Raw genomic sequence first — 15,811 nt, 5'->3', positions numbered from 1 at the left:
CCTAGACCTTGGTGTATAGGGCACAATATCAAAGTTTGCAGATGATACGAGACTTGGAAGCATCGTGAGCTATGAGGAGGATAGCGTAGAACCTCAAAAGGACATAAACAATTTGGTGGAATGGGCAGCCAGGTGGCCAATGAAGTTCAATGCAGAGAAATGTGAGGTGATTCATTCTGGTAGGAAGAACATGGAGAGACAATATAGAATAAAGGGTACAATTCTAAAGGGGATGCAGGAGCAGAGGCACCAAGGTGTATATGTGCATAAGTCCTTAAATGTGGCAGGACAAGTTGAGAGATCAATTAATAAAGCAAACAGTAACCTGGGCTTTATTAATAAAGCAATGAAGTTAAGTTGAACTTAAATAAGACACTAGTTCGGCCTCAACTGGAGTATTGCGTCTAATTCTGGGCGCTGCACTTGAGGAAAGATGTGAGGGCATTGGAGTGAGTACAGAAGAGATTCACGAGAATGGTTCCAGAGATGAGGAATTTCAGTTATGAAGATAGATTGAAGAAGTTAGGACTGATTTCTTTGGAGAAGAGAAATCATGAGGGGTCTGGACAGAGTAGATAGAGAGAAACTCTCCCCACTCATGAAAGGATCGAAACGAGAGAGCATAGATTTAAAGTACTTCGTAAATGAAGCAAAGGTGACATGAGGAAAAACTTTTTCATGCAGCGAATGGTTAAGGTCTAGAATGTGCTGCCTGAGAAAGTGGTGGAGGCAGGTTCAATTGAAGCATTGAAAAGGGAGTTAGACAGTTATATGAAAAGGAAGAATGTGCAGGGTTATGGGGAGAAGGCAGGGGAATGGAACTGAGGGAGTTGTTCTTTCAGAGAGACAGTGCGGACACAATGGGCCAAATGCCCTCCTTCTGCACTGTAACAATTCTGTGATTCTGTGAATCATTTAGCTTCTCTGCCATTTCTCTATTCCCCATTATAAATTCTCCTGACCCTGCCTGTAATGGACCCACATTTGTCTTAGCCAAAAGTTTCCTTTTTACATACCTGTGGAAGCTTTTACAGTCCGCTTTTATATTTTTTGCCAGCTTACATTCATATTCTATTCTCCCTTTCTTTATCAGTTTCTTGGTTCTCCTTTGCTGTATTCTAAAATCTTCCAATCCTCAGGTTTACTACTATTTCTGGCAACTTTTTAGGCCTTTTCTTTTCATCTTATACAATCATTAACTTCATTTTTTATCCACGGTTGACTGCCTTTACCTTTGGAGTTTTTGTGCCTTGAAGGAACGTATAGTTGCTGTAAACTATGTAATATTTCTTTAAAGACTATCCATTGCCTGTGTACTGTCATACTTTTTAATGTATTTTCCCAATCCACCTCAGTCAATTTGCCCCTCATAACTTCATAATTTACTTTGTTCAAATTTAACACCCTGGCTTCAATTTGCACTACCTCACTTTCAAACATAATGTAAAATTCTATTATATTAAGGTCAGTCATCCCTAAAAGTTCTTTTACAACAAGATTATTAATTAGCCTTTTCTCATTACATAAAACTAGATCTAAAATAGCCTGTTCTCTGGTCGTTTCCTCAACATACTGCTCTAGAAATCCATCCCTAACACACTCCAGAAACTTGTCCTCCACAGTATTAGTGCTCATTAGGTTTACCCAGTCTATATGCAGATTGAAGTCACCCATGATTACTGTATTATCCATGCCACATGCTTCTCTAATCTCCTGATTTTTTACCATGCCCCACACTATGGGCGGCACAGTGGCGCAGTGGTTAGCACCGCAGCCTCACAGCTCCAGGGACCCGGGTTCGATTCTGGGTACTGCCTGTGCGGAGTTTGCAAGTTCTCCCTGTGTCTGCGTGGGTTTCCTCCGGGTGCTCCGGTTTCCTCCCACATGCCAAAGACTTGCAGGTTGATAGGTTAATTGGCCATTATAAATTGCCCCTAGTATAGGTAGGTGATAGGGAAATATATAGGGACAGGTGGGGATGTGATAGGAATATGGGATTAGTGTAGGATTAGTATAAATGGGTGGTTGATGGTCGGCACAGACTCGGTGGGCCGAAGGGCCTGTTTCAGTGCTGTATCTCTAAACTAAACTAAACTACCACTACAGTTTGGTGGCCTATAAACAACTCCTACCAATGTTTTCTGCCCCTTGCTGTTTCTTAACTCTACCCAAACAGATTCCACATTTTGTTCTTCCACTCTGAGATCCTCCTTTACTAATGTACTGATCCCATCCTTATTATCAACGCAACACCACCTCTTTTTCCTTTTAGCCTGTCCTTCCTAAATGTCGAATATCCTTGAATATTCAGTTCACAGCCTTGGTCACCCTGTAGCCACATTTCCGTTACAGCAGTTAGATCATACCCATTTACTTCTTCTTGGGCTTTTAAATCATCTACCTTGGTTGTGAATGATGCATGCATTCAGGTAGATTGCCCTTAACCTTGTTTCTTGACATTATTCTGCATTCTAGTTCGCCTTTGTTTCTCCTGCCTTCTAATGTCACTTGTAATTTTTCTACCTCCTGTGAACAGCTTTACTTCCTTCCAATTTGAGCTACCACTCAGGTTCCCATCCTCTTGACAAGCTAGTTTAAACCCTCCCCAACAGCACTAGCAAATCTCCCTGCGAGGATATTAGTTCCAGTCCTGTTAAGGTGTAGCCCATCCATCTTGTACAGGTCCCACCTGCCCCAGAATCAGTCCCAATGCCTCAGAAATCTGATGTCCTCCCTCCTACATCAATTCTTCAGCCATGTGTTCAATCGATCAATCCTCCTATTCCTATGTTCACTAGCACATGGCACTGGGAGTAATTACTGCTTTGGAGGTCCTACTTTTTAATTTCCTTCCTAACTCCATAAAATCTGCTTTCAGGACCTCATCTCTCTTCCAACCTATGTCATTGGTACCAATGTGGATCACGACCTCTGGCTGTTCACCCTCCCCCAGAAGAATGTCCTGCAGACGCTCCATGACATCCTTGACCCTGGCCTCTATTTATAAAGCCCAGGATCCTGTTTGCCTTACTAACTGCTTTCCCAACCTGCCCTACCATCTTCAACAATTTGTGCACATATACCCCAAGTCTCTGTTTATTTTATATTACCTGTCCTTGTTCTTCCTACCAAAATATATTACTTTACACTTCTCTGCATTAAATTTCAGCTGCCATTTGTCTGCCCATTCCAGTATCCTTTCTATGCCGTCTTGAAGTCTATCACAGTTGACAATACTTCCAAATTTTATGTCGTCCACAAATTTTGAAATTGTACCCTGCACACCCAACTCTAAGTCATTAATGTAGATCGAGAAAAGCAGTGGTCCGAATACCGACCCCTGGGGAACCCCACTGTATACCTTCCGCCAGTCTAAAAAAACACCATTTACCAGTACTCTCTGTGTCCTGTCACTCATGCAACATCGTACCCATGCTGCCACTGTCCCTTTTATTCAATGCACTTTAACTTTGCTGACAAGCCTGTTATGTAGCACTTTAGCAAACACCTTTTGGAAGTCCACATACGCATCAACCACATTACCCTCAACAGCCCTCTATTACCTCATCCAAAAACTCAAGCAAATTACTTAAGCATGATTTTCCCTGAACAAATCCATGCTGGCATTCCTTAATCCACATTTGTCCAAGTGACTGTTCATTTTGCCCAGGATTATCATTTCTAAAAGCTTTCCCACCACCGAGGGTAAACTAACTGGCCTGTAGTTCCTGGGCTTATCCTCAAACTCTTGTTTGAACAGAGTCAAAGCCAGGTAAGTCATGATTTGGGTGACGGGGTTGGGTAAGTTCACAATTAGAAGGAGGAGGGAAGCCTGAGGTATCCTTGTGAGGCAAGGAGGAAGACAGGATATAGGTGAATAGCTGACCAGCAGCATTCAAAAATGAGGCCCTGTGTTTTTTTTAATTTGTTTGTGGGATGTGGGTGCTGCTGGCTGGGCCAGCATTTATTTCTCATCCTCTCTTTGACTTGAGTGGCTTGTTAGACCATTTCAGAGGGCATTTAAGAGTCAACCACATTGCTGTGGATCTGCAGTCACATGTAGACCAGACCAGGTTAGGACAACAGATTTCCTTCCCTAAAGGACATTAGTGAACCAGATGGGTTTTTACAACAATCGGCAATGATTTCATGGTCATCATTAGACTAGCTTTTTAAAAAAAATTCTAGCTTTATCAATTGCATTCAAATTTCACTATCTGCTGTGATGGGATTCAAACCCATGTCCCCAGAACATTAGCTTGGGCTCTGGATTACTAATCCAGTGACATTACCACAACATCACCGCCTCCCCTTAAAGTTTTCCAGGCCTCTGACTAGGACTCCCATGTGGAATTGTTATCCACACCCTCCAGGAGGTAAAATCAGCCATTTAAAAGTAAATTTATACAATTATTTTCAGTAAATATGCTATAAAACCCTAACTGCAATAAACTCAAAGCCTGACCATATTAGATAAACATAAAATCAGCATCAAAATCTGGTCTAAGGTTTGTTTTAGCTCTTGGTTACACCTTGTGCCAAAACAAATACTGGTGTGATAACCTACCCAGAACACACACTCCTCTACACTAATTAGTGTCTAATTCTTAACTAGAAGAGCAACAATTATCCTTGTAGTTTTCTGAATAGGTTAAAATTGTGAGCCTCATTTAATTGCTTTATCATTGTTTGTTTATACATTGGCCTGGACTTAAAAATTATGAGATTTAGTATTTCCTGCATATCTGCCAAACATAATGATGTGCTTTCGTGATATTTACTGCAATAAACCAACATATATCTCATTACTTACTACATTACAAACAGTGACTATGGTCCAAAAGTAATTCATTGGCTGTAAAGCACTCTGGAGAATCCTGAGGCCATGAAAGACATCCATGTAAATACAAGTTTTTCTTTCTCTATCTCTTTCTCTCTTCCTTTCTTTTTCTCTTTCCCTCTTCCTCACTGTTTATCTCTCTCTCTCTTTCTGTCCCTCTCAGTCTCTCTGTCTTTCTCTCTCTGCCTCTGTCTCTCTGTCTCTTTGTCTCTGTCTCTCTTAGCCTCTCTTTCTTAGCTTCATTCTCGCTTTCTTTCTCTTTCAGCTGTTGTGATGGGATGGATGTAGGAATTTTTTTACATATCTGATAGTGATTATTGGTCTTTCATATTTTTTGTGCAAAATTCTCCTTTGACATACTCAGATAAAGATGGATGGATGATTACATGGTAGAGATAAAACTCATTTTCTGTGCTGTCTAGAAAAAACTGATTGAATGTCAAAGTTTAAAAAAAGGCAATCTCCCACCTTGCTCAGTTGATGTACGTCACATTCATTCCAGGCTGGATGTTCAAGAGCCAAGCTGTGAGTGGAACAGAGTATCAAGAAATGTTGATGGATTCGATGGAATTGAATTCACCTTTTTGAATGACATGGTTTGAAAACTGCAACTTTTTAAAGGGGAAAAAAAATCATCCCGTAGTTAATAAAGGACAGAACTGAGGCTGGGGAATCAGAGTTTAAAAAAATAAAGCCTATCTTCAGAGAATGAGACTGTTTCAGCCAGTAGATAAGGGAAGAGAATGCCACCTCAGGCTTCATGTAGCCCTGGATATGCTTTACTAACTCACCATCCTCACTGCTCCACACCAGCCATTTAGGCCTCCAGTTGATCCTTGTCCAGAAGCTGTTGTGTTTATTTTTATTCGTTCATGGGAGGTGGACATTGCAGGCTAAGACAGCATTTATTGCCCATCCCAAATTGCCCTTGAGAAGGTGGTGGTGAGCTGCCTTCTTTGAACCGCTGCAGTCCATGTGGGGTAGGTACACCCACAGTGCTGTTAGGGAAGGATTTTGACCCAGCAACAGTGAAGGAATGTCGATATAGTTCCAAGTCAGGATGGTGTGTGGCTTGGAGGGGAATGTGCAGGTGATGGTGTTCCCATGCCCTTGTCCTTTTAAGTGGTAGAGGTCGTGGGTTTGGAAGGTGTCATCTAAGGAGCCTTGGTGCGTTGCTGCAGTGCATCTTGTAGATGGTACACACTGCTGCCACTGTTTGTTGGTGGTGGAGGGAGTGAGTATTAGTGGATGGGGTGCCAATCAAGTGGGCTGCTTTATCCTGGATGTTGTTGAGCTTCTTGAGTGTTGTTGGAGATGCACCCATCCAGGCAAGTGGAGAGTATTCCATCACACTCCTGACTTGTGTTTAATCTTGTGTTAGTGTTGACTATACCGAAGTACCAACCATGCATAAGGGATCGGTTAACACATAATCATAGAAAGTAAAAGACTCAGAAAGAGGCCACTTGGCCCATTGTGTCTGTGCCAGCCGAAAAACGATCAACCTATTCTAATCCTACCTTCCAGAATTTGATCCATAGCCCCGCAGATTACGGCACTTGAGGTGCATATCCAGACTCCTTTTGAATGAGTTGAGGGTTTCTGCCTCAACCATCCTTTCAGGCAACAAGTTCCAGACCATCACCACCCTCTGGGGGAAAACATTTTTCCTCATTTCCCCTCTAATTTTTCTACCAATCACTTTAAATCTATGCTCCTAGTCACTGACCTCTCTGATAAGGTGAATAGACCCTTCACCTCCACTCTATCCAGGCCCCCCAAAATTTTGTACATTTCAATCAGATCTCCCCTCAGCCTCCTCTGTTCTAAGGAGAACAACCCCAGCCTATCCAATCTTTCCTCATAGCATCATATTTTTCCATTAATCGTTTATTCCTTTGTCTTGTTTGACCTCCCCAAATGCATCACCTCACACTTCTCCAGGTTGAATTCCATTTGCCGCTTTTCTGCCCATCTGACCAGACCATCAATATCTTCCTGCAGCCTACAGCTATCCTCCTCGCTATCTACCACACAGTCAATCTTTATGTTGTTTGAAAACTTCTACATTTATGTCCAAATTGTGAATATATACCGCAAAATGCAGGGGACTGAGCCCTGCAGAACACCACTGGAAACAGCCCTCCAGTCGCTAAAACATCCATCAACAATTACCCTTTGTTTCCTGCCACGGAACCAATTTTGTATCCACCTTGCTGCATTTCCCTGGAAGCCATGGGATTTTATTTTTTTAGCCACTCTGCCATGTGGAGCCTTGACAAAAGCCTTGCTAAAATCCATGTAGACTCCATCAACTGCAATACCCTCATCTATCTTCCTTGTTACTTCTTCAAAAAATTCGATCTAGATGGTCAAACAAGATCTTCCCTTAACAAATAAACCGACTGGCCTGTAACTATTCAGTCTATCCTTGGCTACCTTTTTAAACAGAGGTACAACATTAGCAGTTCTTCAATCCTCCATCACCACACCTGTATCCAGTGAAGACTTAAAAATGATGGTCAGACCTTCTGCTGTTTCCTCTCTTGTTTCTTTTAACAGCCTGGGGTGCATTTCATCAGGCCCTGGTGATTTATCAACTTTCAAGGATGTTAATCCCATTAATACTTCCTCTTTCCTTGTTTATCACACCCAATATTTCACACTCCTCCTCCTTGACTACAATATCTGCATCATCCCCCTCTTCTGTGAAGACAGATGCAAAGTTATCATTAGTGGGTTGTTTATTGATGACTATGCTGCACGTGTACAACTAGGAGTAATATACAGGTCTGGACAACTACTCTCTACAGACTCACACAGAGTAGAAGTCACAAGGTACATTACATCATTCCACTTACACTGTTGTACAGAAAACATAACCAGCGGTCGGCAACGTGTCCGTACACTGAGACCAGTGTCCATGGTAAAAGGTTTTGAGATCCGTGACTGCTAATGTCAGGAATGCGAAATTTCCCATTGACTTCTTCTTTCCAGACCAGTCTGACTTTAAACAAATTCACAGCTATCAGCTTTTGTTTCACAGCTGACAGGAGCTGGGAACGGGAACAGCAGCTTCCAAACTCAGGACATGTTTGGGGTTTTCTCATGGGTTCTGATTTTTTTAAAAGCCCGCCAAAGATCCACAACTTGTCCTGAGCTTGGAAGCCACTGTTCCCACTCTAAACAAACAACTGTCAGCTGTGAAACTAAGGGCTGTGAATGTTTTAAATAACTGACCAATCTCAAAGCAGCGCTGGGGAGAGTTCAATCTCTCTGCAACTGTCAAAGAGAGGGGGTGAGAGAGAGGGGGGGAGACAGATGGAGGAAGAGAGAGGGAGAGAGGGGAGAAGGGAGGGGAGAGAGAGAAAGAAGAGGGGAGAGAGGTGAGAGAGAGAGAATGGGGGGAGACAGAGAAGGGGGGCGTCACGGAGGGGGGAGTGACAAAGGGGAGAGAGAGACGGCAGAGGAGTAGAGAGAGAGAATGGGAGAGACCGAGGGAGAGGGGGCAGACAGAGGGGGAGGGGGGATAGAGAGGGGGCAGAGGGAGAGAGGGTAGGGGAGAGAGTGGGTTAGAAGGGAGAGAGAGGGAGTGGAAGGGAGAGAGTGGGGGAGAGATGGAGAAGGAGACAGAGGGGGAGAGAGGGAGAGACAGGAGAGAGGGGGAGAGAAAGGGTGAGAAGGAGAGGGGGAGAAACGGAGAGGGTGAAAGAGAGGAGAGAGTGGTAGAGAAAGAGAGGAGGAGAGAGAGAGGGGGAGACCGAAAGGGGGGAAACCGAGAGAGAGGGAGGGGAGAGGGAGGGGATAGAGTGTGGGGGAGAGAGTGGGGTGAGAGGGATGGACACAGAAAGAAGGGGGAGACAGAGGGGGGAGATGGATGAACACAGATGGAGGTGAGAGGGGTAGAGAGAGGGAGGAGAGAGATGGACACAGAGAGGGGAGAGAGGGAGGGGTGAGGGATGGACATAGAGAGGGGAGAGAGGGAGGGGTGCGGGATGGACATAGAGATGGGATAGGGATTGACACAGAGAGGGAGAGAGAGAGCGAGAGGGTAGAGAAAGAGGAGGGGAGATCACACCTGTTAGACAGACATCTATCCAGATTCTCTTCATCACTACATCAAGTGTGTTGGCAGACATTGACTACTTGTGCATGCAAAAACAGTGCCAGGTACTCATTAAATAGGGAGAAAAGTGTTTTAAATCGGACTGTGTTTTGAGGACATTAGTTTAGTTATACACTTTATAGACAAATTAATTGCCCCCATGTCTGTGGCTGACTCAATAATTTTGTCAAATGTCCGACATGTGCAACATGTTGGTGCCTATCCCTGAACATAACCACACTTTCTTAAAGTTGTACTATAACAGAAATCTTCCAGGCTGATTAAATAAATGTTAATGGCCTCAGTTCTGCAAAAGAGAGATGTTTAATGAGTGCAGTGACCCCCAGATTTGGGACTATCCCTTCCCTCCCCCCAAACCCATCTCTTCTTCATTCATCCTAAGCCCCATGTACAGACTTGCCCTGCCCTAGCACCTCGCTTATGCTCTCACTGTCCCTCCACTGCCCTTTAACCACTACCCCACCACTCTCCCTTCACCACCACTGCATCTCAGTCCAGGCTGAGCATACTTGTAGCAGACCAGCATATTCTGGCACTCCAGCAGCCCTTTGATTTTCTCCCAACCCCCACCCCAACTCAACCCTAACCCGAAGACACTCCCAAGCCTCCAATCCTGCTCTACACTCGTCTCTTCACAGCCTCTAACCTCATCCTGCTGCTGGGGCCTCAACTATTTACGATCTATATACATGCCTTGGATGAAGGGACTGAGTGGATTGCAGCCAAATTTGTTGATATTTTATTTTTATTTATTTTATTTAGAGATACAGCACTGAAACAGGCCCTTCGGCCCACCGAGTCTGTGCCGACCAACAACCACCCATTTATACTAACCCTACAGTAATCCCATATTCCCTACCACCTACCTACACTAGGGGCAATTTACAACAGCCAATTTACCTATCACCTGAAAGTCTTTGGCTGTGGGAGGAAACCGGAGCACCCGGCAAAAACCCACGTGGTCACAGGGAGAACTTGCAAACTCCGCACAGGCAGTACCCAGAATCGAACCCGGGTCCCTGTTTTGAACATCTCTGTCAAATCTCCTCTCAATCTTCTCTTCTTTAAGGAAAACAGTCCCACCTTCACCAATATATCTACGTAACTGAAGTCTCTCGCCCCCGGAACCATTCTCGTAAATATTTTCTGCACCTTCTCCAATGCCTCATATCCTTCCTAAAGTGTGGTGTCCAGAATTGGACAACACTCCAGTTGAGGCCAAACCAGTGTTTTATAAAGGTTCATCATTTTGTACTCTATGCCTCTATTTATAAAGCCCAGGATCCTGTATGCCTTATTAACCAATTTCTCAACCTGCCCTACAACACTTTTTTGCACATATACCCCCAGGTCCCTCTGCTCCTGTATCTCTTTTATTACACTCTTATTTTTATATTGTCTTTCCTCATTCTTCCCACCAAAATCACTTCACACTTCTCTGCATTAAATTTCATCTGCCACATCTGCCCATACCACCAGTCTACATCTTCCTGCAGTCTGTCACTATCCTCCTCATAGTTCACAATACTTCCATGTTTTGTGTCATCTGCAAATTTTGAAATTATCCCTTGCACACTCAAGTCTAGGTTATTAATACAGAACAAGAAGTGGCCCTAATACCGACCTCTGGGGAACACCACTATATACCTTCCCCCAGTCTGAAAATTAGCCGTTCACCACTGCTCTGCTTCCAATCACTCAGCCAACTTCATATCCATGCAGCAACTGTTCCTTTTATTCCATAGACTTAAACTTTGATGGCAAGTCTATTATGTGGCATTTTATCACACACCTTTTGGAAGTCCAAATACACCACATCAACCACAATACCCTCATCAACCATGTTACCTCATCAAAAAACTCAATCAAATTAGTTAAACACAGTTTGCCCTTAACAAATCTGTGCTGACTTCCCTTAATTAATCCACATGTGTCCAAGTGACTGTCAATTTTGTCCCAGACTATTGTATCTAAAAGCTTTCCCACGATCGAGGTTTAACTGACTGGCGTGTAATTACTGGGCTTGTCCTTACACACTTTTTTGAATAAGTGTAATATTTGCAATTCTCCAGTCCTCTGTCACCGCCCCTGTATCTGAGGATGATTGGAAGTGCCTCCAGAATTTCCACCCTTACTTCCCTCAGTATCTTGGGTTGCATTTGATTTGGTCCTTGTGACTTATCAACTTTAAGTACAGTCAGCCTTTCTAATACCTTTATATCTTTATCAATTTTTAGCCCATCCAATGTCTGAACTACCTCCTCTTTCACAATGATTTTGGCAGCATTTTCTGTCTTGGTAAAGACAGATACAAAGTATTCATTTGGTACCGATGATACAAAGATAGGTAGGTAAGCAATTTTAGAGGAGGATACAGATTCCAAAGGGATATAGATAGGTTCAGTGAGTGGGCAAAAATTTGGCAGATGGAGTATAATGTTGGAAAATGTGAGGTTGTCCGCTTTGGTGGGAAGAATGGAAAAGCAGAATATGATTTAAATGGAGATAGACTGCAGAATACTGTGGTACAGAGGGAGGTGAAGTGAGAGTGACTGCACGTGACATCAAAGCAGCATTTGACTGGGTGTGGCATCAAGGAGCCCTAGCAAAACTGGAGTCAATGGGAATCAGGGGAGAAACGCTCTGCTGGTTGGAGTCATACCGAGCACAAAGGAAGATGGTTACAGTTGTTTGAGCTCAGTCATCTTAGTCCCAGGACATCACTGGAGAAGATGCTCAAGGTAGTGTCCTCGACCCAACCATCTTCAGCTGCTTCATCAATGACCTTCCTTCCATCATAAGGTCAGAAGTGAGATGCTTGCAGATGATTGCACAATGTTCAGCACCATTTGCGATTCCTCAGACACTGAAGCAGCCTGTGTCCATACACAGTAAGACCTGGACAACATTCAGGTTTGGGCTGTTAAATGGCAAGTAATATTCATGCCACACAAGTGCCAGGCAATGACCATCTCCAACAAGAGACAATCCAACCATCTCCCCTTGACATTCAATAGTATTACCATTGCTGAATCCCCCACTATCAACATCCTAGGGGTTACCATTGACCAGAAATGGAACTGGACCAGCCATAATAAGTACGGTGGCTACAAGAGCAGGTCAGAGGCTGGGAATTCTGCGGCGAGTAACTCACCTCCTGTCTCCCCAATGCCTGTCCACCATTTACAAGGCACAAGTCAGGAGTGTGATGGAATACTCTCCACTTGCCTGAATGAGTGCAGCTCCCACAACACACAAGAAGCTCGACACCAACCAGGACAGTGCAGCCCGCTTGATTGGCACACCATTCACCTTCAACATTCACTCTCTTCACCACTGACACACAGTGGCAACAGTGTATACCATACACAAGATGCACTGTAGCAACTCACCAAGGCTCCTTCATCAGCACCTTCCAAACCTGTGATCTCTACCACCTAGAAGAACAAGAGCAGCAGAAGCATGGGAACACAACTACCTGCAAGTTCCCCTCCAAGCCACACATCATCCTGACTTCGAACTATATCACCGTTCCTTCACTGTCGCTGGGTCAAAATCCTAGAACTCCCTTCCTAACAGCAATTTGGGTGTACCTTCAAGAAGGTGGCTCACCACCACCTTCTCAGGGGCAATTAGGGATGGGCAATAAATGCTGGCCGAGCCAGCAATGTCCACATCCCATGAAAGAATAAAAACAATCTGGGTGACCTTGTACATGAATCACAAAAAGGCAGCATGCAGGTACAGCAAGTAATCAGGAAGGCAAATGAAATATTGGCCTTTATTGCAAGGGGAATGGAGTATAAAAGTTGGGAACCCTTGCTGCACTTGTACAGGGCATTGGTAAGACTGCACCTAGAGCGGTGTGTTCAGTTTCAATCTCCATACTAAGGAGGGATATACTTGCAATGGAAGCAGTTCAGAGAAGGTTCACTAGGTTGATTCCTGGGATGAAGGGGTTCTTTTTTGAGGAAAGGTTAAGCTGTTTGGGCCTATACTCATTGGAGCATAGATGATTGAGAGATGATCTTAATGAAACATGTAAGATTTTGAAGGGGCATGACCAGCTGAGAGGATGTTTCCCTTGTGGGTGAATCTAGAACTAGGAGGCACAGTTTAAAAATAAGGGGTCTCCCATTTAAGAGGGAGATGAAGAGCAATTTCTTCTCTCAGAGGGTCATTAATCTTTAGAATTCTCTTCCCCAGCGAGCAGTGGAGGCTGGGTAATTGAATATATTCAAGGCTGCGTTGGACAGATTTTTGATCCACAAGGGAGTCAAGAGTTATTGGGCACAGGCAGGAAATTGGAGTAAAGGCCACAGTCAGATAAACCATGATCTTATTGAATCGCGGAGCAGGCTCAAGGGGCCGAATCGCCTACTCCTGCTTCTATTTCTTATGTTCTGATGTTCTTATCCTCCCCATAACCTCTAACCCCAGTATATCTATCTGCAAGAATCCTCTGGCCTACTTCCTTGCAATCTTCTTCCAGCCTCACCTCAATGATTCCCTGCCCGCTACCCCAACTTCTACTAAAGACTACAGTTGGCCTTGACCTCCCCCTGTACAACACCACAGAAGATCAACTAGTAGCTGTGAAATATAAATGGCATTCATCATTTAATGGACAATGAATAATGGATAGTCATATAATACAATAGTACCAGTAAAAATCAGTAATTCAGTGTGTTTCATTTTCCCCTCTTTGTTGTTGTGAATGGACCCGTCATGTATTTACAGCATTTTCTGTTCTTTATTTGGGATTTTGCTGTTGCTTTTAATTGCCATAGCAGCCACGGTAATATATGTGCAGCTGTAGTTTTGTTTGAGAGATAACACAACAGTGCTAGATGGCTCCATGCAACTGAGCCCTGAGGTTTTATTGAGTCTCCATACTTGCAGCAAATTCATTAATGTTTATATGAGTTGAGATTTTAAAGCAATAACTGAAGAGCTCTCTCAGGACGGCAATCTAAATAATCATCATATTATTGTTCGGCATCATGAATAAACCTTGGGAGACCCTCCACTCCTGTAAAACGCTTTAAACCATGTCTTGTTTTCATGCTCAGCCTACCTAGGTTTCATTACAGACAGTTAATGTCCAGCAGCATCATGTCACTACCGCATTAGTAAAAAATGGCAACATATTCAAACAAGCTTATTCACTGCTGGCTGTGCCATATGCCCAAATGGAGGTGAGTCAAGTTTGTAGGTGAATGAGAATCTTGATCTTCAAGTACTTCCACTCAGGGACTTCAAAAATGAGTAACAAGTGTCCTAAGCGAGAAAAAAAAGGGTATCTTGGGGACAATATCAATCCTCTATTTTCCTACTTCCACACTATTTTGCAGCAGAAAATGGCCCATGTTTAGCTGGATCAGGGAATCTTGTGGCCTGCACTCTTACTTAGTCCTTTTCCCGCACCCTTCAGCTCAAAGAAATTTCACTGTAAGTGCGAGCTGATAAATGGGCAACAGAGCATCTGGGACCTCAGTGAACACCAGTCAACAGTGTATCTTCCTAACCACTGAGATTCAGAGATTAAGAAATAAACAGAGGAACATAGAAGCAGGAGTAGGCCATTCAGCCCTTCGAGCCTGCCCTGCCATTCAATATGATCATCCACTTCAATGCCTTTTTCCCCACACTATCCTCATATCCCCTTATGTCATTTGTATCTAGAAATCTGTCAATCTCTGCTTTGAACATACTCAATGACTGAGCTTCCACAGCCCTCTGGGGTAGAGAATTCCAAAGATTCATAACCCTCTGAGTAAAGAACTTTCTCCTCATCTCTGTCCTAAGTGGCTTCCCCTTTATTTTGAAATTGTGTCCCCTGGTTCTAGACTCCCCAACCAGGGGAAACATCTTACCTGCATCTACCCTGTCTATCCCTTTAAGTATTTTGTAGATTTCAATGAGATCACCTCTCATTCTTCGAAACTCTAGAGAATACAGGCCGAGTTTCACCAATCTCTCTTCATAGGACAATCCTGCCATCCCAGGAACAAGTCTGATGAACCTTCGTTGCACTCTCTCTATGGCAACAATATCCTTCCTAAGGTAAGGGGACCAAAAGGTCTAAAAGAGGAGTGAATTAGTGTCAAATCAGGTACAGAAAGAAATAAAGAGAGGGAAAGAAAGATTGTATTTTGAGAGAGAGAGAGAGAGAAAGGGAAAGCAAGGAAAAGTAAGAAAAATTTAAATTTGAAAATTGCCTTTTTGAAAATCTTCAACAGCTCATTACCTGAAGAATGAGATGCCATACTCATACAGTTGTTCAATTTCTGGGTCAGAGAGGTTGATTGGCAGTCATTAACGATTATTACATTGTTAAAAGGGTACTTACACTGTTAATTACTGGACTCAACTTTCTGTGACGTGTTTAATGGGAAATTAATGTGCAAATGCAGTAACGTCACGGAACCTGCAGGGAGCATAAGCTCGAGATGCCATTTTCACAAAGTTAATGAAGATAACAGCAGAGCAACGCAAATTGTCCAGGAATTTGTGGCGATTCACAATTCACGCCGTGGCCTGAACTTGCTGGCCAATTTGTGCATCAATAATGACATGTGTCATGAAATTCCAATATGTTTACTGCATACTTTGTGACTCAATAATACATCACAAATAGATCATAGCTCTTTGACAGCCTTGAATGCATCTCTTACATTACTTGCAAGAAATTAGATGCTAGGAATCTGTCCCATAATTTAACATTTATATATGTTTTCTAGTTAATATGATTTATTCATATTTTGGGTTTCACAACCATAAATTCTTATAACAAATTCTCTGCTGCACTATATATCAACATTAGCACTCCCTTGCCTCCTCTT

Source organism: Heterodontus francisci, chromosome 5 (assembly GCF_036365525.1).
Source record: "Heterodontus francisci isolate sHetFra1 chromosome 5, sHetFra1.hap1, whole genome shotgun sequence".
NCBI classification, from domain to species: domain Eukaryota; kingdom Metazoa; phylum Chordata; class Chondrichthyes; order Heterodontiformes; family Heterodontidae; genus Heterodontus; species Heterodontus francisci.
The sequence above is the reverse complement of the archived record's forward strand: the minus strand, read 5'-3'. Positions refer to the sequence as shown.